The sequence below is a fragment of the Salvelinus sp. IW2-2015 genome, linkage group LG15 (assembly GCF_002910315.2).
Source record: "Salvelinus sp. IW2-2015 linkage group LG15, ASM291031v2, whole genome shotgun sequence".
NCBI lineage: Eukaryota > Metazoa > Chordata > Actinopteri > Salmoniformes > Salmonidae > Salvelinus > Salvelinus sp. IW2-2015.
In genome coordinates this window covers 42040744-42064420 of record NC_036855.1, presented here as the reverse complement: position 1 = coordinate 42064420, position 23677 = coordinate 42040744, and the positions used below count along the sequence as shown (strand labels likewise).

The 23677-nt window shown below is 42.0% G+C and overlaps 1 protein-coding gene across 2 annotated transcripts in view; it reads right to left on the bottom strand.

The window, feature by feature from the left end:
* The window catches only part of LOC111974150 (hypermethylated in cancer 2 protein), a 55819-nt gene extending 34738 nt beyond the window's left edge, over nucleotides 1-21081 (bottom strand). Inside the window, exon 1 of one of the 2 annotated variants that reach the window (XM_024001771.2) lies at nucleotides 20872-21081. The gene's annotated coding sequence lies outside the window, so the exon portion shown is untranslated. Of the gene's footprint in view, nucleotides 1-20838 lie in introns of both variants that reach the window. The other variant, XM_024001769.2, reaches the window with a different exon arrangement.
* Between the last annotated feature and the right edge of the window lie 2596 nt (nucleotides 21082-23677).

The following is a 23677-nucleotide window of genomic DNA, read 5'->3' as shown; positions in this document are numbered from 1 at the left end:
TCACATGCTGTTGTGCAAATGGAATAGACAAAAGGTGGAAATTATAGGCAATTAGCAAGACACCCCCAATAAAGGAGTGGTTCTGCAGGTGGTGACCACAGACCACTTCTCAGTTCCTATGCTTCCTGGCTGATGTTTTGGTCACTTTTGAATGCTGGCGTGCTTTCACTCTAGTGGTAGCATGAGACGGAGTCTACAACCCACACAAGTGGCTCAGGTAGTGCACATTTGTGGCCTGCTGGATGTCATTTTGCAGGGCCTTGGCAGTGCTCCTCCTTGCACAAAGCCAGAGGTAGCGGTCCTGCTGCTGGGTTGTTGCCTCCTACGGCCTCCTCCACGTCTCCTGATGTACTGGCCTGTCTCCTGGTAGCGCCTCCATGCTCTGGACACTACGCTGACAGACACAGCAAACCTTCTTGCCACAGCTCGCATTGATGTGCCATCCTGGATGAGCTGCACTACCTGAGCCACTTGTGTGGGTTGTAAGACTCCGTAAATCCGTAAATCAAGATAGCTGATGTTCTGAAARAACTGCAAAATCTGGACCCTTACAAATCAGCCGGGCTAGACAATCTGGACCCTCTCTTTCTAAAATTATCTGCCCGAAATTCTTGCAACCCCTATTACTAGCCTGTTCAACCTCTCTTTCGTCTCGTCTGAGATTACCAAAGATTGGAAAGCTGCCGAGATCATCCCCCTCTTCAAAGGCGGAGACACTCTGGACCCAAACTGCTACAGACCTATATYTGTCCTACCCTGCCTTTTTAAGGTCTTCGAAAGCCAAGTTAACAAACAGATTACCGACCATTTCGAATCGCACCATACCTTCTCCGTTATGCAATCTGGTTTCTGAGCTGGTCATGGGTGCCCCTTAAGGTCCTAAACGATATCATAACCGCCATCGATAAGAGACATTTCTTTGCAGCCGTATTCATCGGCCTGGCCAAGGCTTTCGACTCTGTCAATCACCACATTCTTATCGGCAGACTAAACAGCCTTGGTTTCTCAAATAACTGACTACCTCGCCTGGTTCACCAACTACTTCTCTGAGAGTTCAGTGTGTCAAATCGGAGGGCCTGTTGTCTGGAACTCTGGCAGTCTCTATGGGGGTGCCACAGGGTTAAATTCTTGGGTCAACTCTCTTCTCTGTATACATCAATGATGTCGCTCTTGCTGCTAGTGATTCTCTGATCCACCTCTATGCAGACGACACCATTCTGTATACCTCTGGCCCTTTGGACACAGTGTTAACTAACCTCCAGACAAGCTTCAATGCCATACAACTCTCCTTCTTTTGCCTCCAACTGCTCTTAAATGCAAGCAAAACTAAATGCATGCTCTTCAACCGATCGCTGCCCGCACCTGCCCGCCCATCCAGCATCACTACTCTGGATTGTTCTTACTTAGAATATGTGGACATCTACAAATACCTGGTTAGACTGTAGACTCTCCTTCCAGACTCACATTAAGCATCTCCAATCCAAAATTAAATCTAGAATCGGCTTCCTATTTCGCAACAAAGCATCCTTCACTCATGCTGCCAAACATACCCTCGTAAAACTGACCATCCTACCGATCCTCGACTTTGGCGAATTCATGTACAAAATAGCCTCCAACACTCTACTCAACAAATTGGATGCAGTCTATCACAGTGCCATCCGTTTTGTCACCAAAGCCCCATATACTACCCACCATTGCAACCTGTACGCTCTCGTTGGCTGGCCCTCACTTCATACACGTCGTCAAACCCACTGGCTCCAGGTCATCTACAAGTCTCTGCTAGGTAAAGCCCTGCCTTATCTCAGCTCACTGGTCATCATAGCAGCACCCACCCGTAGTACGCGCTCCAGCAGGTATATCTCACTAGTCACCCCCAAAACCAATTCCCCCTTTGGCCGCCTTTCCTTCCAGTTTTCTGCTGCCAATGACTGGAATGAACTGCAAAAATCACTGAAGCTGGAGACTCATATCTCCCTCACTAGCTTTAAGCACCAGCTGTCAGAGCAGCTCACAGATCACTGCACCTGTACATAGCCCATCTGTAAATAGCCCATCCAACTACTTCATCCCCATACTGTATTTATTTATTAATCTTGCTCCTTTGCACCCCAGTATCTCTACTTGCACATTCATCTTCTGCATATCAATCACTCCAGTGTTTAATTGGTATATCGTAATTACTTCGCCACAATGGCCTATTTGTTGCCTTACCTCCCTTATCTTACCTCATTTGCACACACTGTATACAGACTTTTTCCACTGTATTATTGACTGTATGTTTGTTTATTCCATGTGTAACTCTGTGTTGTTGTATGTGCGCATGGCATTGTGCATGGTGATCTTAGGCTTGTGTGTGGCTGCTCGGCCATGGAAACCCATTTCATGAAGCTCCCAACGAACAGTTATTTTGCTGACGTTTCTTCCAGAGGCAGTTTGGAACTAATTAGTGAGTGTTGCAACTGAGGACAGACTATTTTTACGCACCACACGTTTCAGCACTTGCCGTTCCCGTTCTGTGATCTTTCGCGTCCTACCACTTTGCAGCTGAGCCGTTGCTGCTCCTAGATGTTTCTATTTCGCAATAACAGCACTTACAGTTAACCGGGGCAGCTCTAGCAGGGCAGTAATTTGACGAACTGACTTGTTTTGAAAGGTGGCATCAATTTTATACACCTGTCAGCAACGGGTGTGGCTGGAATAGCCGAATCCACTAATTTGAAGGGGTGTCCACAAACGTTTGTATATGTAGTTTATTATGAGGCATGTCTTATCTTGCTTCAAAGTAGCCTAGCCAAAATCCAACCAAAGGTGCAGGCAACTATTTATGAAGAGGTTTTCAAATCAAATTTCTTTCATTGTCCAGTAGCCAAAGACACAATCCTAGTCATATTAGTAACCCATGCTAGTTGTTGCATATCTCCGCTTTTTCAAACTTTCTAACTAACATTCTGTCAGATTAAATCAACAATGTTGTTTTCCCGCTAATTACATTACGCACGTAGCCTACTGCCTTGTGCGCATTGCTTTGCTTATAATGTGAAGAAATAATAGTTGACCAACATTTTATGCTCAACGTTCTGATCTGTCACATAAGCCTCATTGGTTTTTAATGTTTTTTGGATGTAGCCTAAGCCTAATGGTTGTATGAATTTGGGATCTATCATCCCACAACTGCCCCAGTCAGTTTGAAATAGGCTCATCCAGAACAACAAGCTGACCAATAGAATAGGGGGATAGTAGATTCAAATAGGCTAGTGATTTTGCTGTTTGTTACTCGTCTTGTTGGCTGAGGAAAAGTAAATGTAGTCTCTTTTGACCTAAACTGCTTTTGTTTTAATGATGAGTATTGTATTGAATGACCTCTAAAAGTACATTTAAAAGTGTCCCATAAAATGAGGGGATCTGCTGTACGTATGTTGTGCAAAAAAAAGTCAATTATTAATTATTTTGTCTTAGTTAAGAACAAATTGTCATCCAATAGGCTTTGATTAAATTTCCAACATCCCTGTCCACGTGGAAATTCTGTAAGAGTTATATGGAGGCCAATTAGCTGTGGTTGCTAACAGGCAGTCGCATGCACCCTCCCTAACCAGGCTCATCATTGATGACGTTATCAGAGCGTGCAACAGAACAGTGTACTGCCTTCACTCGGTTTGTTGTTTTTTTGAATTAGTTTTCATTAAATAGGTTATTGGTTTAATTGTATAGTAAGATGGAGGACTCGTTGCGCTATCAACGCTGCAGGAGCTGTATATACTTTGCCTTGTTCCGGGATGAAGTCGAACACCCTGACTTTCAGTACGACAATTGCCTGCTCACGGAGGGCTAAAGAGAAGAAGTCGCTACGCTGGGAATACAAATAGCTGATATGCACAGGCCACTGGGAAAGCCAAGACCTGCGATTTTCTCGTTTTCCTCCACTCTGAGGGCCGTGCATCACGCTGGGATGAATGGAGTCTCGCCTTCGGGCAGGTTATCTTCAGTGGACTGGCCGCTGCTCGGAAGTGATCGCTCGCCAACGGAAAATGGAGTCGGCGGGACCTTTGTTGCTGAATCGCGGGATAATCCTGATCTGGCTGGCTGGACAGGGAGATACGTTGCCGTTCATCGCGGAAGTTGAGTGCGGCGTCCTCACAATGTTGGCATCGCCATCACAATGTTGGAACTTGTTTGCCTGCCATATATTAAAGATACAAATTGGCTGGAAATAATTAATATCCATAGAAAAATATACCAGTTGCATCTGAGGAAAGAAATGTTGACAGCTGCGCCATACAGGTTGCAAAATAAATGGGAAGAGATTTTTGTTGTACCAATTCCATGGCACATGGTTTTATGAACTGGTACGAAAAACTACACTTGATTCAACAATTAGAGTTTTTCAATTTCAATTAATATATCAAATTCACGCCACCAACAGAATGCTATATATATGGGGCAATCAACAATCTCAGCTCTGTAGATTTTGCTGCGAAGAGACAGAATCACTAGATAATTTATTCTGGTATTGCCCCTATGTAGCTTGTTTCTGGTCACAGGTTCAGGAATGGTTAAAAAATCACAACATGCACTTAAAATTAACCTTACAAGTAGCAGTGTTGGGCGATTTGGAAAGCCATGGTCGGTCAATAAATAACATAATAATACTCGTAGGAAAGGTTTTCATCTTTAGCTCACAATCTGTGGATGCTATACGATTAGAAAGGTTAAACAATTATGTAAAATTGAAAAATATATGGCACATGGAAACCAAACGAGGGTGGTCTATGGTGATAGGTGGGATGGGCTGAGAGTGGCTAAGGCTTGGAATTAAAGAGCTTATGTTTGGTAATGTATTATTGTTATGTGACTGCTTTATATAAAAGTACCATGTATGTAAAATGTGTATGCAAAATGTGCATGTAAAATGTACATGTAAAATGTATATGTAAAATATATGTATGTGTAGCAGAAAAGCTGTAAAAAAAAAAAAAAAGACTTTTGTCCTCCAAAGAGGGGTGGTGGAGGGGGTAATAAAAAGTAATAAATAAACATATATATAAAAAACACATGATCAACCAGTTTCATGAGGTAGTCACCTGGAATGCTTTTCAATAAACTGGTGTGCCTTCTTAAAAGTTAATTTGTGGAATTGCTTTCCTTCTTAATGCGTTTGAGCCAATCAGTTGTGTTGTGACAAGGTAGGGTCAGAATTCAGAAGATAGCCCTATTTGGTAAAAGACCAAGTCCATATTATGGAAAGAACAGCTCAAATAAGCAAAGAGAAATGACCGTCCATCATTACTTTAAGACATAAAGGTCAGTCAATGTGGAACATTTCAAGACATTTTAAAGTTTCTTCAAGTGCATTCACAAAAACCATCAAGCGCTATGATGAAACTGGCTCTCATGAGGATCGCCAGAGGAAAGGAAGACCCAGAGTTACCTCTGCTGCAGAGGATAAGTTGATTGGTTACCAGCCTCAGAAATTGCAACTCAAATAAATGCTTCACAGACTTCAAGAAAAAGACACATCTCAACATCAACTGTTCAGAGGAGACTGCATGAATCAGGCCTTCATGGTTGAATTGGTGCAACAACAAAAAAACTAATAAAGGACACCAATAAGAAGAAGAGACTTTCTCGGCCCAAGAAAAACATGCAATGGACATTAGACCGGTGGAAATCTGTCCTTTGGTCTGATGAGTCCAAATTGGAGATTTTTGGTTCCAACCACAGTGTCTTTGTGAGATGCAGAGTAGGTGAACGGATGATCTTCGCATGTGTGGTTCCCACCGTGAAGCATGGAGGAGGAGGTGTGATGGTGTGGGGGGTGCTTTGCTGATGACACTGTCTGTAACCAGCATGGCTACCACAGCATTCTGCAGCGATACTCCATCCCATCTGGATTGCGCTTAGTGGGACTATTTGTTTTTCAACAGGACAATGACCCAAAACACACCTCCAGGCTGTGTAAGGGCTATTTGACTAAGAAGGAGAGTGATGGAGTTCTGCATCAGATGACCTGGCCTCCACAATCACCCGACCTCAACCGAATTGACATGGTTTGGGATGAGTTGGACTGCAGAGTGAAGGAAAAGCAGCCAACAAGTGCTCCGCATATGTGGGAATAAGGTTGCAAAGGTTCGGAAACTTTCTGGAAATTTTCCATGGGAAGTTAAGCTCTGGAATTTGGGGAATTTTGCTTGAATTCATCCAAAAAGTTAGCTTATAACAGTGAAACTTTTTGTGTGGGATACACATAAGGCAATTCTAGGTCTTGTGGCATATTTGGTTAAACTACCCCAATTCAATGGAATTGCAACCCTCTGCATGCACAGTGCATTCTTCCATCACATGTACAGCTGATTCTCAATATCTTGCAGACTAATGAGATGCTATTGAGCCCACACTACTACACTGGACTACTACTAGCCAAGGACTACATGCTTTCTGGTAAAGTTTTGATTACAATACTGGGTGGGGTGAATATATTTTATACGAAATACGTGATTTTTTGTTAACTAGTAAATAGTAGCCTACAGCAAAGTGTGTGTAAATCATCTCTAACTTGTTAACAATTTCTGCTAGTTAGTTTTTGCTACCATGTGAGTTTTAGCTTGCTTGAGCCTGCTAACTGAGGAGTGTTAATTCACCTGTTTCCATACATGTTTCATTTTAAAACATTTATATTACAAAGGAGGTGTTTAATCTAACTGCTTAACTATTTATCTGTACATAGAATTGTATTTGGTTTATTTTTACTAATTTTTTTCTAATCTTTACAGGAAAATGCCACGGGCACTTTCTGATGTGTGGAGATATTTCACTGCAGCTAATGTAGATGGAAAAGCTGTGTACATTTGAAAATACTGTGCCAAATCATATGAAGAATGCAACAAAGATGCAGTATCATCTGGCCAAGTGCATAAAGTTCCCTCGGTGCTCACAACAAGCAACCTCTGACAAAAGTCCCTCTACTTCTATTCAAGGTGAAAATGATGAATCAGACACCTTATCGATAGCAACAGCTCATGGTCCTCCTGGAATCAGTAGTTTTTTTGACTCAATTGAGGAACATAGTCAGAGAAATGCTGATGAATGTCTTGCTCGAGCTGTGTATGCAACTGGTTCACCTCAGGCAATGTCTATTGGAATGTGTATTGTTAGGGGTTTGGACGATTCACGAGATATCTCGATTTCTTGTTTTACTCTAAACAAATTTTAAAAAGCTATGACATCATTCTTAATTTAATTTTCTTTATTAAATATAAAAATATACAAGGCCTCGAGACCTATTTGTGCAAAACAAATGAACAACACAAATGAACACCCACATACCCACACGTCTATTCTATTGTTTAGGAATGTTTGACCACTAGCTGTTTGAATATGTAATTTATATAATCATTTTGATTGAAAATGTATTCATTTTGTTAATTTGTTGTTATAACTAAAACTGCCTGTTGTTATTTGCTATTGGATTGGCAGAATGACACAACTACTAACACATTAGCCTACAGCTGACCTGAACATAACTGTTTTGAAGGCTTTTTATTCATCCAATGTCACACTTACCGATGGCGAGGTGAAGCCTGTGCCCAAAGCACTGCAGGTCCAGTTGTTCAAGCGCAATGCTTTTATCATGTTGCTCCCACTGTCAGTAGTCATGCACACCTGTCAGTCGTTGATCATCTTCCACGATGCCTGAGAGTCATTGAGACCCAGGGCTATTACTTCACCCGTATGATCATTGGGGAAGTAAGACGTCTGGAGGCACACATTTTGCAATTCCCAGTCTTCATTTATGTAGTGGACTGTCAAACTTAGGTATGGCTCTGCCGTTCTGCTCGACCATAGATCGGCTGTGGTGGAAAAATAAGAACCACTAGCCAGCTTCTCTGCGACTGTTTCGCGGGTAGCAGTGTATAATCGCGGCAGGGCTTCCTCCGTGAAATACTTGCGTCTTGGCAGCTGATATTTGTGGTCAACTGTACCTAGCAGCTCTTTAAAGCCTGGCTTTTCTACTGTAAAGATTGGGACCATATCTTTCGCTATGTAATAGGTCACTGCATCCGTTATCTCCTTCCACCTCAAACTTTTCATGTCATAAGGGATTACGTTTGAAAAGGATGCGGCTATGGTAGTTAGCAGCACTGTTGGAGCGAGTGGTCGCATTTCGCATTTCGCTCCGCAGGTAGTATTACATTTCATTACAGTACAACGGTTTGACTTGTCTGATCTTAGCTAGCTACATAGCCGTCTTTGTATCAAAGATAATTGTGTAGTTTAGAGTAATTATCGTAATTACCGAGGTTAGCTAGTCAGCTATTTTCGTCCTAGTCAACACTGCTAGTAGCCAGCAGCTAGCAGCTAGCCAACGTCTACTCTACCGAATAGCAGCACTGTAGAAACTATTACATTAGTTTCTACATTAAAAACGGAAGACTTGATAGTGTAGTGTTAGCTAGCTACATAGTTGTCGTTGCTGTCTTTGTATCAAGGTAATTGTGTAGTTTAGAGTAATTATCGTAATTACCGGGTTAGCTGCCAGCTATTTTCGTCCTAACGTAGCAACACTGCTAGCAAGCCAGCAGCTAGCAACGTCTACCGTCTACCGAATGCAGCACTGTAGAAACTATTACATTACAACGGAACGACTTGATTAGTGTAGTGTTAGCTAGCTACATAGTTGTCTTTGCTGTCTTTGTATCCAAGATAATTGTGTAGTTTAGAGTAATTGTCAAGGTTACCTAGCCAGTTACCGAGGCTACCTAGCCAGCTACACTTTCAAACTAAGTCAACAACGCAGCCACTGCTAGCTAGCCTACTCCACCAGCCAGCAGCACTGTAATCATTTTAGTCAATAAGATTTTTTGCAACGTAAGCTTAACTTTCTGAACATTCGAGACGTGTAGTCCACTTGTCATTCCAATCTCCTTTGCATTAGCGTAGCCTCTTCTGTAGCCTGTCAACTATGTGTCTGTCTATCCTCTTCTCTCCTCTCTGCACAGACCATACAAAGGCTTCACACCGCGTGGCTGCCGCCACTCTAACCTAGTGGTCCCAGCGCGCACGACCCGCGTGGAGTTCCAGGTCTCCGGCAGCCTCTGAACTGCCGATCTGCGGCCAACAAGGCAGAGTTCATCTCAGCCTATGCTTCCCTCCAGTCCCTCGACTTCTTGGCACTGACGGAAACATGGATTACCACAGATAACACTGCACTCCTACTGCTCTCTCCTCGTCTGCCCACGTGTTCTCGCACACCCCGAGAGCTTCTGGTCAGCGGGGTGGTGGCACTGGGATCCTCATCTCTCCCAAGTGGACATTCTCTCTTTCTCCCTGACCCATCTGTTCTTCGCTCCTTTGAATTCCATGCTGTCACAGTTACCAGCCCTTTCAAGCTTAACATCCTTTCATTTATCGCCCCCAGGTTCCCTTGGAGAGTTCATCAATGAGCTTGACGCCTTGATAAGTTCCTTTCCTGAGGATGGCTCACCTCTCACAATTCTGGGTGACTTAACCTCCCCACGTCTACCTTTGACTCTTCCTCTCTGCTCCTTCTTTCCACTCTCTCCTCTTTTGACCTCACCCTCTCACCTTCCCCCCTACTCACAAGGCAGGTAATACGCTTGACCTCATCTTTACTAGATCTGTTTCTTCACTAATCTCATTGCAACTCCCCTCCAGTCTCCGACCACTACCTTGTATCCTTTTCCCTCTCGCTCTCATCCAACTTCCCACACTGCCCTACTCGGATGGTATCGCGCGTCCCAACCTTCGCTCTCTCTCCCCGCTACTCTCTCCTCTTCATCCTATCATCTCTTCCTCTGCTCAAACCTTCTCCAACCTATCTCCTGATTCTGCCTCCTAACCCTCCTCTCCCTTTCTGCATCCTTTAACTCTCTATGTCCTTATCTCCAGGCCGGCTCGGTCCTCCCCTCCTGCTTCGTGGCTCGACGCCTCATTGCGAGCTCACAGAACAGGGCTCCGGGCAGCGAGCGAAATGGAGGAAAACTCGCCTCCCTGCGGACTCGGCATCCTTTCACTCCCTCCTCTCTAATTCTCCTCTTCTGTCTCTGCTGCTAAAGCCACTTTCTACCACTTAATCCAAGCATCTGCCTCTAACCCTAGGAAGCTCTTTGCCACCTTCTCCTCCCTCCTGAATCCTCCTCCCCTCCCCTCCTCCTCCTCTCTGCGGATGACTTCGTCAACCATTTTGAAAAGAAGGTCGACGACATCCGATCTCGTTTGCTAAGTCAAACGACACGCTGGTTCTGCTCACTGCCTACCCTGTGCTTGGACCTCTTTCTCACCTCTCTCTCCAGATGAATCTCGCGTCTTGTGACGGCCGCCGCCAACAACCTGCCCGCTTGACCTATCCCTCCTCTCTTCTCCAGGCCATTTCCGGAGCCTTCTCCCTTACCTCACTCGCTCATCAACTCATCCTTGACCGCTGGCTACGTCCCTTCCGCTTCAAGAGAGCGAGAGTTGCACCCTGCTGAAAAAACCTACACCGATCCTCCGATGTCAACAACTACAGACCAGTATCCCTTCTTTTTTTCTCTCCAAACTCTTGAACGTGCCGTCCTTGGCCAGCTCTCCTGCTATCTCTCTCAGAATGACCTTCTTGATCCAAATCAGTCAGGTTTCAAAGCTAGTCATTCAACTGAGACTGCTCTCTCTGTGTCACGGAGGCGCTCCGCACTGCTAAAGCTAACTCTCTCTCCTCTGCTCTCTCCTTCTAGACCTATCGGCTGCCTTTGATACAGTGAACATCAGAATCTCCTCTCCACTCTCCGAGTGGGCATCTCGGCGCGACCCACGCTTGGATTGCGTGGCCCACGCGGCCCACGCTTGGATCCTCGTCTCTCACTGGCTTCCAGTTGAAGCTCGCATCCGCTACAAGACCATGATGCTTGCTACGGCAGCTGTGAGGGGAACGGCACCTCCGTACCTTCAGGCTCTGATCAGGCCCTACACCAAACAAGCACTGCGTTCATCCACTCTGGCATGCTCGCCTCCCTACCTCTGAGGAAGTACAGCTCCCGCTCAGCCCGTCAAAACTGTTCGCTGCTCTGGCCACCACATGGTGAACAAACTCCCCACGACGCCAGGTCGCGGAGTCAATCACCACCTTCCGGAAACACCTGAAACACCACTCTTTAAGGAATACCTAGGATAGGATAAAGTAATCCTTCTAACCCCCCCCCTTAAAAGAGTTAGATGCACTATTGTAAAGTGGTTGTTCCACTGGATATCATAAGGTGAATGCACAACTAGTAAGTCGCTCTGGACAAGAGCGTCTGCTAAATGACTTAAATGTAAATGTTAAATTTAGTCTTTTAGCAGACATTTTGGGAATCGGGCGACTGGAATCGTCATTGCGTAGTCTAACTAATTCCTCTCTTTCCACCGCGTGTTTCAGTTGCAGGTGATGGAAGGGGTTGGTTGTGCTGCTGCTTTTCGTAGCAATTGTCTTTCGACACATTTTGCACATGGCATTAGTTTGCTGAACATCAGACCTCTTAAACCCGAACCACTTCCATATTACTGAAAAATCAATTGCTTCCCTTTTTGTTTGTGATTTCATCCTCAATGGAGGCTGAGCTGCAAGCATTTCGCTACACTCGCATTAACATCTGCTAATCATGTGTATGTGACCAATACAATTGGATTTGATTTGAGCTGGCTTCCTCACTTTCCATTTTGGTGAAACTCTTACCGCCGCTACACTTCTCTGCCGTGGTTACAATTTGTGAAAGGCTGTCTAGGGTTATGATTGGTGGATAACCTCTGTGCACGTGTTTGGCACGCAATTGGGGCATGATTCGACATTGGGCTGACAGAGAAGAGACAGTGAGACGCTGCTTTTGTAAAACGTTACAACATTATAACAGAACCTTGATTCTTGCGATACAGGCATTTTAAAACATAAACTCGATATCGTAAAACCTCGATATATCGCCCAGCCCTAATTGGAAGAGATTTCTGAATGTTCTTCGCCCAGCATACACCCCTCCAACCAGACTTGCTTTATCTACTCATTTGCTGGATGCAGAGTTCAACAGAGTTCAAGTGAAGGTCAAGCAAATCATAGAGAAAGCAGACTGTATTGCAATCATCTCTGATGGGTGGTCGAATGTTCGTGGGCAAGGAATAATTAACTACATCATCTCCATCCCTCAACCAATATTCTACAAGAGCACAGACACAAGAGACAACAGACACACCAGTCTCTACACTGCAGATGAGCTGAAGGCAGTCATCAATGACCTTGGACCACAGAAGGTATTTTCACTGGTGATAGACAATGCTGCGAACATGAAGGCTGCTTGGTCTAAAGTGGAGGAGTCCTACCCTCACATCACACCCATAGGTTGTGTTGCTCATGCATTGAATCTGCTCCTCAAGGACATCATGGCACTGAAAACAATGGATACACTCTACAAGAGAGACAAGGAAATGGTTAGGTACAGCAGCAATCTACCTCACCAAGCAAGGTGAGAAGAATAAGAGCACCGCATTGAAGCTGCCCAGCATCACACCTAGGGGTGGAGTTGTCATCATGTTTGACAGTCTCGTGGAGGGGAAGGAGTCTCTCCAAGAAATGGCCATATCACAGTCTGCCGATATGAACAGCCCCATCAAGAGGATCCTCCTGGATGATGTATTTTGGGAGAGAGTGGTAAGCAGCATGAAATTCCTGAAACCTATAGCAGTAGCCATTGCACGGATTGAGGGAGACAATGCCATCCTGTCAGATGTTTAGACTCTGCTTGCAGATGTAAGAGAAGAAATCCGTACTGCTCTGCCCACTTCACTGTTGCTCCAAGCAGAGGAAACTGCAGTTCTGAAATACATCAAAAAGCGTGAAGACTTCTGCCTGAAGCCCATACACGCCGCAACGTACATGTTGGACCCCAAGTATGCTGGCAAGAGCATCCTTCTGGTGCAGAGATCAACAAGGCCTAGGGTGTAATCACTACCGTGTCCCACCACCTTGGCCTGGATGAGGGCAAGGTTCTTGGCAGTCTGGCGATGTACACTTCCAAGCAAGGGCTTTGGGATGGAGATGCAATATGGCAGTCGTGCCAACATATCTGGAAGGGACTTTGTGGATCTGAGGCTCTTTCCCATGTTGCCTCCATCATCCTCCAAATCTCACCAATATCAGCCGCCTCAGAGCGCAACTGGTCCTTGTTTGGGAACACACACCAAACCACTCAACAGGTTGACCAATACAAGAGTTGAAAAATTGGTGGACATCCGGGCAAATTTGAGGCTTTTTGAGCCTGACAACAAGCCATCCTCAGCAAGGTTGGAAAGTGACAGTGAAGATGAGGCCTCAGAGTCTGATGTTCAAGAGGTGGCCATTGAGGAGGTCCAGGGAGAAGACATGGAAGCCTGAGAGGAAGACAACCAAAGCTTTAGTTTCTAGAAAACGTTTTGGGGAGATGCGATGGATCATTGGGGATCATTTAATATTCCCTTTCTTTTGTTGTTCAGTGAAATCATTCCGTGTGAAGAGTCAACTCATTTAATTAAAGTTAAATTCGTTGCTACAATTTTTTTTATTGGAAGGATTTAATCATTTGCAATTATGTCTACTTATGATAAGGTAAAAGGTTTATGTTTCTGTCTCCATATGATATGGTAAATATATCCAATGCAAAAAACATCTGCATTTAAATGGTATTAATATTAATTTGCATTTATTTCCTTTAATTACCATATATTCCTGTTAATTCCCACAGAAAGTTTCCACCTCTGAATATTCCCCAAAATGTGCAACACCACGTGGGAACTCTTTCAAGACTGTTGGAAAAGCATTCCAGGTGAAGCTGGTTGAGAGAAAGATGTCATCAGGGCAAAGGGTAGCTATTTGAAGAATCTCAAATATAAAACTTTTTTGGTTACTACATGAGTCCATATGTGTTATTGCATAGTTTTGATGTCTTCACTATTATTCTAGAATATGCTAAATTTGAAAGGGGGCAAATACTTTTTCACGGCACTGTACATACAGTGCTTTCAGAAAGTATTCATTCCCCTTGATTTATTCCACATTGTGTTGTTCTTTTCATTTCGGTCATTATTGTGGAATCACTACAATGTTGTTGATTCATCCTCAGTTCTCCTATCACAGCCATTAAACTCTGTAGTTGTTTTAAAAATCACCAATGGCCACATGGTGACATCCCTGAGCAGTTTCCTTCTTGTCCTGAAGCTCAGTTCAGAAGAACCCCTGGTCACTTTAATAATGGAACACTGGTCACTTAAATAATGTTTACGTACTGTTTTACTCATTTCATATGTATATACTGTATTCAACTGTATTGTAGTCAATGCCACTCTTGACATTGCTCATCCTAATATTTATATATTTCTTAATTCCATTCTTTTACTTTTAGATTTGTGTGTATTGTTGTGAATTATTAGATACTACTGCACTGTTGGAGCTAGAAACACAAGCATTTCGATACACCCACAATAACATCTGCTAAATATGTGTTTGCGACCAATAAAATCTAATTTGATTTGAGGGCTATTGTAAACGGGCTATAAAATCCTTCATAAAATCCAAATCCTTAAGAAGAATTGTATAGAATTTGGGAGAATAAATACTAGTTAACAGGTGCAGTGACCTCAGTGTTTTACTCCTGGGGGGGATCACTTCATTTACAGTGCCCCTGCGCTAGTCCGGGTGACACCCCTCCAATTAAGCCCCCGTTTTCAATATGGTCAGCCACGATGAACACAAATAGAGAGAAGCCCACCACAAACAGAGCCCTGCCCGGGGTGGAGCAGGCAAAGAAAAGAGCCCCATCCATTTCATCACCGCTTATTCGCAACCCCAGACAGATGTGCCACGTGGTTCAGCGAGAAAATAAAGAATATGTGTGTCCCCTCCCATTTTTCCCTCACACTCACACACACAGAGGGGTGACCCAGATCTGAGATGTGGGGGTATGTGACTGCTTAGTTGACCCCAAAATCAGTTTGGAAGAAATGTTCATGACTCAAAAAGGCATGCGCCTACATCTAACTCGGCCAATCAGGAACATTCACTGTCTTCCTGGTAAACAACTCCAGTGTAGATTTTGCGTTGTGTTTTAGGTTACTGGCCTGCTAAAAGTGAATTCATCTCCTATCTCCCAGCAGACTGAACAAGATTTTACTCTAGGATTATGCCTGTGCTTAGCTCCATTTCGCTTATTTTTTTATCCTGGAAAAACTCCCCAGTCCTCAACGATTACAAACATACCCATAACATGATGCAGCCACCACTATGCTTGAAAATATGGAGAGTGGTACTCAGTAATGTGTTTTATTGGATTTGCCCCAAACATTTGCCCCAAACAAATTTTCTTTTGCAGTATTACCTTAGTGCAGTTTTCCCCAAACTCGGTCCCCGGGACCCCAAGGGGTTTTTGCCCTAGGACTCCACAACTGATTCAAATAATCAAAGCTTGATGATTAGCTGATTATTTGAATTGGCTGTGTAGTGCTAGGGCAAAAACCAAAATGTGCACCCCTTGGGGTCCCGAGGACAGAGTTTGGGAAACCCTGCTTTAGTGCCTTGTTGCAAATAGGATGCATGTTTTGGAATATTTTTATCCTGTACAGGCTTCCTTCTTTTCACTTGGTCAATTAGGTTAGTATTGTGGAGTAACTACAATGTTGTTGATCCATCCTCAGTAGTTTTCTCCTATCACAGCCATTCAACTCTGTAACTATTTTAAGTCACCATTGGCCTCATGGTGAAATCCCTGAGCGGTTTCCTTCCATTCCGGAAACTGAGTTAGGAAGGACGCCTGTATCTTTGATGTGACTGGGTGTATTGATACAGCATCCAAAGTGTGATGAATAACTTCACCATGCTCAAAGGGATATTCAATGTCAGCTTTTTTTATTTTACCCATCTACTTTTTAAAATGTATTTATTTCACCTTTATTTAACCAGGTAGGCTAGTTGAGAACAAGTTCTTATTTGCAACTGCGACCTGGCCAAGATAAAGCAGAGCAATTCGACACAGTCAACAACACAGAGTTACACATGGAATAAACTAAAAGTACAGTCAATAATACAGTAAGGAAAAAGAAAACAAAAAGTCTATATACAGTGAGTGCAAATGAGGTATGATAAGGGAGTTAACACTTCTTATGGCTGGGGGCAGTATTGAGTAGCTTGGATGAATAAGGTGCCCAGAGTAAACTGCCTGCTACTCAGGCCCAGTTGCTAATATATGCATATTATTAGTAGATTTGGATAGAAAACACTCTGAAGTTTCTAAAACTGTTTGAATGATGTCTGTGAGTATAACAGAACTCATATGGCAGGCAAAAACCTGAGAAAAAATCCAACCAGGAAGTGGGAAATCTGAGGTTTGTAGGTTTGCCTATCCAATATACAGTATCTATGGGGTCATATTGCACTTCCTAAGGCTTCCACTAGATGTCAACAGTCTTTAGAACCTTGTTTGATGCTTCTACTGTGAAGGAGGGGGGAATGAGAGCTGAATGAGTCAGAGGTCTGCCAGAGTGGCATGAGCTGGTCACGCATGTTCACGCGAGAGTTAGCTCTGTTCCATTGCATTTCTACAGACAAAGGAATTCTCCAGTTGAAACATTTTGGAACATTATTGAAGATTTATGATAAAAACATCCTAAAGATTGATTCTATACTTCGTTTGACATGTTTCTACGAACTGTAATATGACTTTCGTCTGAACTTTCGCCTGGACTTGCCAGCGCGTCGTGAGTTTGGATTGTGTACTGAATGCGCAAACTAAAAGGAGGTATTTGGATGTAAATTATGGACTTTATCGAACAAATCAAACATTTATTGTGGAACTGGGATTCCTGGGAGTGCATTCTGATGAAGGTCATCAAAGGTAAGTGAATATTTATAATGCTATTTCTGACTTTGTTGACTCCACCACATGGCGGATATCTGTATTGCTTGGTTTGTTGTCTGAGCGCTGTACTCAGATTATTGCATGGTGTGCTTTTTCCGTAAAGTGTTTTTGAAATCTGACACAGCGGTTGCATTAAGGAGAAGTGGATCTAAAATCCCATGCATAACAGTTGTATCTTTTATCAATGATTATAATGAGTATTTCTGTAAATTGATGTGGCTCTCTGCAAAATCACCGGATGTTTTGGAACTACTGAACGTAACGCGCCAATGTAAACTGAGATTTTTGGATATAAATATGAACTTTATCGAACAAAACATACATGTATTGTGTAACATTAAGTCCTATGAGTGTCATCTGATGAAGATCAAAGGTTAGTGATTAATTGTATCTCTATTTCTGCTTTTTGTGACTCCTCTCTTTGTCTGGAAAAATGGATGTGTTTTTCTGTGGCTAGGTATTGACCTAACATAATCGTTTGGTGTGCTTTCGTCGTAAAGCCTTTTTGAAATCGGACACTGTGGTGGGATTAACAACAGGTTTATCTTTAAAATGGTGTAAAATACTTGTATGTTTGAGGAATTTTAATTATGAGATTTCTGTTGTTTGAATTTGGCGCCCTGCACTTTCACTGGCTGTTGTCAAGTCGATCCCGTTAACGGGATCTCAGCCGTAAAAAGTTTAAAAAATCATGTTAAACACTATTAGTCAACACAGAGTCAGTCTAAGCAACTTATTATGTAACCTGTTAAGCTAATTTCTACCCATGAATTTATTTAGGCTTACCATAACAAATTGGTTGAATACTTATTGACTCAAGACATTTCATTTTTAATTAATTTGTAAAATACTTCTAAAAACATAATTCCACTTTGACATTGTGGGATATTGACAGTTGACAGGCCAGTGACACAACATCTCAATTTAATAAATGTTAAATTCAGGCTGTAACACAACAAAATGTGGAAAAGTCAAGAGGACTTTCTGAAGGCACTAAGGAGTTTTGTTCATGAAGAAGGATTTATTTGTTAGGTTCACTTTGATCATGTGCACCTACTCTTTAGTTTTCTAGCTAGTTAATGTTAACTTGCTAAAACTGAGCCAGATAGTCACACACACTTCATATGAAATGACTGGAGTGTTAAGTGCAGCACAATGCACACAACACTAAATGCTTTACCAAGCTAACTATCTAGCAAGATGAAGAAATATTTGAATTAACTCTCCATTATCCCAGTGCCAGTTAGTTAAACGATTAGCATCGCCACTTTTTTACATCTTTATAACAAATATGTTTTAAATAATTTTTTAGGAACTCAGTCTGGGTTCCAACTTTGTGCCAGTTGCACATCTCTGATTTAAATGAAGCAAATCGGATGTAAAACCATTGTGAACAACAAAAATTAACTGCCGACACTGGGCAGAGGTGCTAAGTACTTGTCGGCAGTCAGATTTCTCAGTGATTTTTCAGAATCCAGTCTTCAGCAGAATGCCATCCCTCAGATTGAAAACCATAATGCCAGATTCAGCCCTATAGCACTTATTACAAAGAACAGAACAGTAAATAGCACATGATGCAAACACATAATTGTGTTTGCATCATGTGAAAACTTGAAAACTTGACTGCTGACACACAATTCTTAGGAATTGTATAACATATACTTTTTGTGTAGTATTCCTTTGAGTTTGTCAGAAATAATTTGTCAGAAATAATTCAGGTAGTAGAGATGCATTTAATGGACAGCTGATGCGTATCCATGCAGTGTTGCAATCAATTGACAAAGGATGATCACCTACTCACATACGTTATACCTACAGTGTATCCGCTACACACTAATGCCTGTGTGTGTGTGTGTGTGTGTGTGTGTGTGTGTGTGTGTGTGTGTGTGTGTGTGTGTGTGTGTGTGTGTGTATTGACCCGCATGACCAGCGCTGCGATATCCACAGTAAGGGACAAAGAGGGCATGTTAGGGTAAAGATTCTTATGGTCCCACTAACAGATTCCTCTCCCCTTCACCTGCCTTCAAAGACTGCACACCCTGCAGGCTATCAGCACAACATTCCAAGGACTGTTTCCTCTCCTTAAACAACAACCCTTCCCTGAGGAGGTTTAGCCACTGAACAAACCACACGACCCAGCCAGGAACAAATACAGTGCTGCACGCACCAGCTAAGCACAATCCATAAGTCCCAGGCCAACATGTCAGCAGAACATATAGCCTAAGTCCCCTTCTTATAGCCCCCACACTGTAAACCATGACCACAATGTACACAGAACACACTGTCTGTCTGTCTGTCTGCGTGTGTGTGGTAAGGTAAAACAGAAAGTACTAGCAGCAGTAGCCGGTCAAGAGGAGTTTGCGCACGCAACACCCACCCACCAAAGCCACTTCATGGGCCTCTATATAACTACACAGTAATAACCCTATGTTACTCAGGAGAGATGACCTAACTTCCTGTCCACTCACTATCAATGAAGAATCAGCATGCAAGCCTGTAAAATAGATGCATCATCATTAAAATGAAAACATTGTATTTTTTTGTTCAGAAAATGCAGCTTTAGATGATTACATCATGTATACCTCGTTGCAACTATACACCATGTATAGCCTACCTGGGACAGGCAAAATCTTAGTTTGCTGAAAATGAAAACAGCTACCAGAACTCAATAGCTGACATTCCAGCTATTGATTATCTCCGTGCCCCTTGGTACTTTAACAACACAAGTCACCTGAGCAGGCAGGGCTCACGGTGCACACGTATTAGCCTACACACCTCAAAAACAGCTCAGAAGAACTGGTAACATAGCCTAGATACATTGGCTATGATTAAACAACATTTAAAAAGTACAACACGTTGTTTACTTATTTTTGACATTTTTTCCAAATGACTGAAAGGGTGGTTACACATTATGCAACATAAGCCTGGCTACGGTAAAACAACAGAACCTGCTTGGCTACAATGTAACGATATACATTCGCGGACTGCCACAAAGCTAGTCGATGTATGCAGCTGTAGAGCCGTCACATCATCATAAAAGCTTCACTATTGTAGCCTATTTATATAGGCAACACTGCGAGTAAACGTACTTTGTATTCTCGTTCATCAATTAAAGTGCAATGTTGTATCAATAAATGGGCTATAAGATAGATAAGGTAAACAATGCTGTGTTTAGCATCATGTAAGGCATGCGCCTACATAAAATGTACAATGTAAACAGGAATGAGAAAAGCTCGTCAAAATAAAAATCTGCCACCAAATTCGATTTTGGCCAAATTCGATATTGTATGATTTAGGAAATGAACGTGACCATGAATGTGTACTGAAGCCTACATTAATCAAATAATTGCATCCATAAAATGTTTTGTGATCAACATAGCCTCGAAGTCCAAATATGAAAAAGGCATTCCCATGAGAAATCTAATACCTATTAAATGGCATGTACAATCGAAATCATTTAATTATTAAATAAAGACAAATGTTTTTAAAAATGAGGGAGAATCGTAGTGCGCAAGCTAAACTAATTGCATTGAGATCGCTCCTTTCTTTCAGGTTGCCAGCTAGTTTACCCAAGCATTAAACAGTGGCAGGCTATCATCCGGTGCAACCAACATTGCGAAATAACATAAATATAAACAATGTTATCGTATCTACAAAACCAAAAACGTTAGAAAATTAATGCTGTGATCGACAGCGGGTTTTCAAAGATGTTCATGCAGACAAAAAGGGAGCTGACATCTTGCCAAGCTGGTAGAGCCAGTATAGGCACCATAAGCGAAGCCCTTTTTGTTGGCACGCGATAGAAAGCCACCACCACAGCGAAGATCATTTGCGATTCATCCCCCTGTGCGCAATCAATCCGTTCACAACCGACAATAAACCTGCACTAGCATGCTATCCCACGCATCGGAGAATAAGATAAATAACGCTTAGATACCTTTTTACATCGGTAGAATCGTTCTCAATTTACCATCCTCTTGCTCATCTCACAGCCTTCGGGACGCCATGTTGCAAGCTTGTGACGTTGGGCTTTCTCACCCCTGACCCAAATTTGAATAGAAGCCAAATAAGAGCGGAGGAAAGGGAGACAACATCGGGCTCTTTCCTCTTCGGTGTTACATGGCGGTTTGCGGAGTGTCGGATTTTTCAACACGAAGCCCCTTCGCAATGCAGCTCGGCGTAGCCTAATAATGTTTCCCATATGCAGGCGATAAGATACTGTGAACCTGGTCTAGGCGTATCACCCACCATGGTGCAGCGCTTCTTTGTATCACATCTGTCGACTTGTAGTCATATACCTTGATTAGCAATTACAAGTCTTCTATTTCTCACACCAAGGCCGTAGACAATTTACATGAAGCAATTTCATACTTTTGTGTTTTGCTATAGTTTGTAGGCCTAATTGCAAATTAACCCTACATTCTCCAAAACTCAATCGTAACATACATGTGTAATAAGACGTTAATAGTGTTATATTGACTGGGCATGACTAGTAGGCCTATAACATCTCCAATAGATCAATGCATATTGTCATCATGGTTGGTTTAAATTAGGTTATTTTCAATTTCAGGGGAACCGTGGCAGGCTTTGTGGGCAATTTCACACAGCAAGACAAAAGCATTGAATGCTTGGGATTAGGAGACCGCTCTGGTGAGTGTGTGGTTTAATTTCTTTATCACTATTGGGATATTGTAGGCCTGCAGACAATAATAATATCAGGTCGTATAGTAGGCCTACATAACGATAGCCGACTAAACTCATCTCCACGATTTAAAATGGAGTTGGGCGTCACTAGTGTGGGCGGACTGGAGCTCCAACGTCACATGAAATTATGTTTTTAGCACAAACTGCTCACAAATTTCAGCACCCAGAGAATAGCCCGCAATTATACAAAACCAAGAATAACATAACTACGGCCGAAATAGGCCTATAATCCAATATAATATCAATGTCCATTGCAATAGGCAAAGTTTACGCCTACTCTAACATTGTGACACTTTGCCTTGATTTTGCATGTTTTTTTTAATAGCGTGCACATTGAGTATTTAGTCTGTAAAGGGTCCCTTACATAATATTTTAGCCAACAATGGAAATCCCTGGCACCAGATGTTCTGATCGGAAGTGAGGTAATCTATTGGCCTCACCTCATAGCACACATCAAATAGCCATCAAATGGCTGTGAATTAATAAATAAATCAAACATTAATAAGACCCATGTATATGTAATATGTTATTATTCAAATGAATACAAAACTACTGAATTAGTCGTTCATTTCTCTCTGGTAAAGTTTACATACACAAAAACAAATATTTTTAATCTGTCCCCAAATGCAATATATTTAAAATATATATATATATATAATCTCTAGAATTAGTCAATAACAAAAAATAACTATGTAGTCTTACAACTCTACTATGAAGTTTTTTCCAATTGCAACCCCTGACCTGATTTTATATTATTTGAGGTACTTTAACTTTTGAAACTTTAAACATTTCTTGTTTTTGTTTATTTTGTTTATTTGAATGTTATTTTATGTTTCTTTAGAGAAATATATGTGTAGTGATGTCCTATGTTTTTTTGTTGTTATTGTACTGTAATTTGAAAGGTAGCTTAAAAAATAATAAAGAAAAATAAAACATCAAATGGCCACTTCGGATTACTGAAGCAGCCTGGAAAAACATGTCTTGCGCCACACTGAAACCAAAACTGACATTGCTGTTTGAAATAAGTGATTGCTTAGAATAGCTGCAGACATTTCATCATTTTAGTCCTAGTTTATGACCTGTCAAGGTATTGTAGCCTAAAGAAAAAATTGGCTACTTTTAACGACTTTAAGGTTGGAAGGTGCCGCAATAATGTCATTTTGGGAGTAGCCTAGTGAACAGGGCCTTTCATGCAGGCCTAGCCCTTTTTATGGCTCGGAGCCAATGAGCTCTCCTGACACTATGGTTGCCATTAAAACTGCATCCAGCTATATAGTCCCGCGACCGAAGGACTGACGACAGGACACGACCTCCTGTCAGAGTAGTTTCCTAAAACAACTGAGGAAGATAATGATAATAAATACCGCGAATATGATTGCATTCACCGGGATACGGCGGATGGACTCCTCTGGTGCCAATATGATAGGCAACTGTTTTCTCAATTGGGAGTTGAGAATTCTGATAACTAGAAACAGATGAGTATTTTCTTTGTCTTCTCTTTTTATCAATAGCCATTTGCTTTCTAAACTGTTTTTCCTACGATTGTATTTTGAAATATTGCGATAGACCTAGACCTACAGTATTTAACTGCTTTTCACTGACCACTGCAACGCAATAATTAGCTACTTGGTGGGCTCAGTTGTGGAAAAACTACCATACTTGAGTAAAAGTAAAGATACCTTAAGAGAAATGACTCAAGTAAAAGTGAAAGTCACTCAGTAAAATACTACTTGAGTATAATATAAGTCTAAAGGTATTTGTTTTTAAATATACTTAAGTATCAAAAGTACATGTAATCGCTAAAATATAATTAAAAGTAAACTTATTATTCATTTCAAATTCCTTATATTAAGCATACCAGAAGGCACAATATATATATTATTTACTTATGGATAGCCAGGGGCAACACACAGACATCAGATCAGAGGCAGTAGGGATGACCAGGGATGTTCTCTTGGTAAGTGTGTGAATTGGACCATTTTCCTGTCCTGCTAAGCAATCAAATGTAACAAGTACTTTTGGGTGACAGGGAAAATGTATGGATTAAAACGTACATTATTTTACTTAGGAAT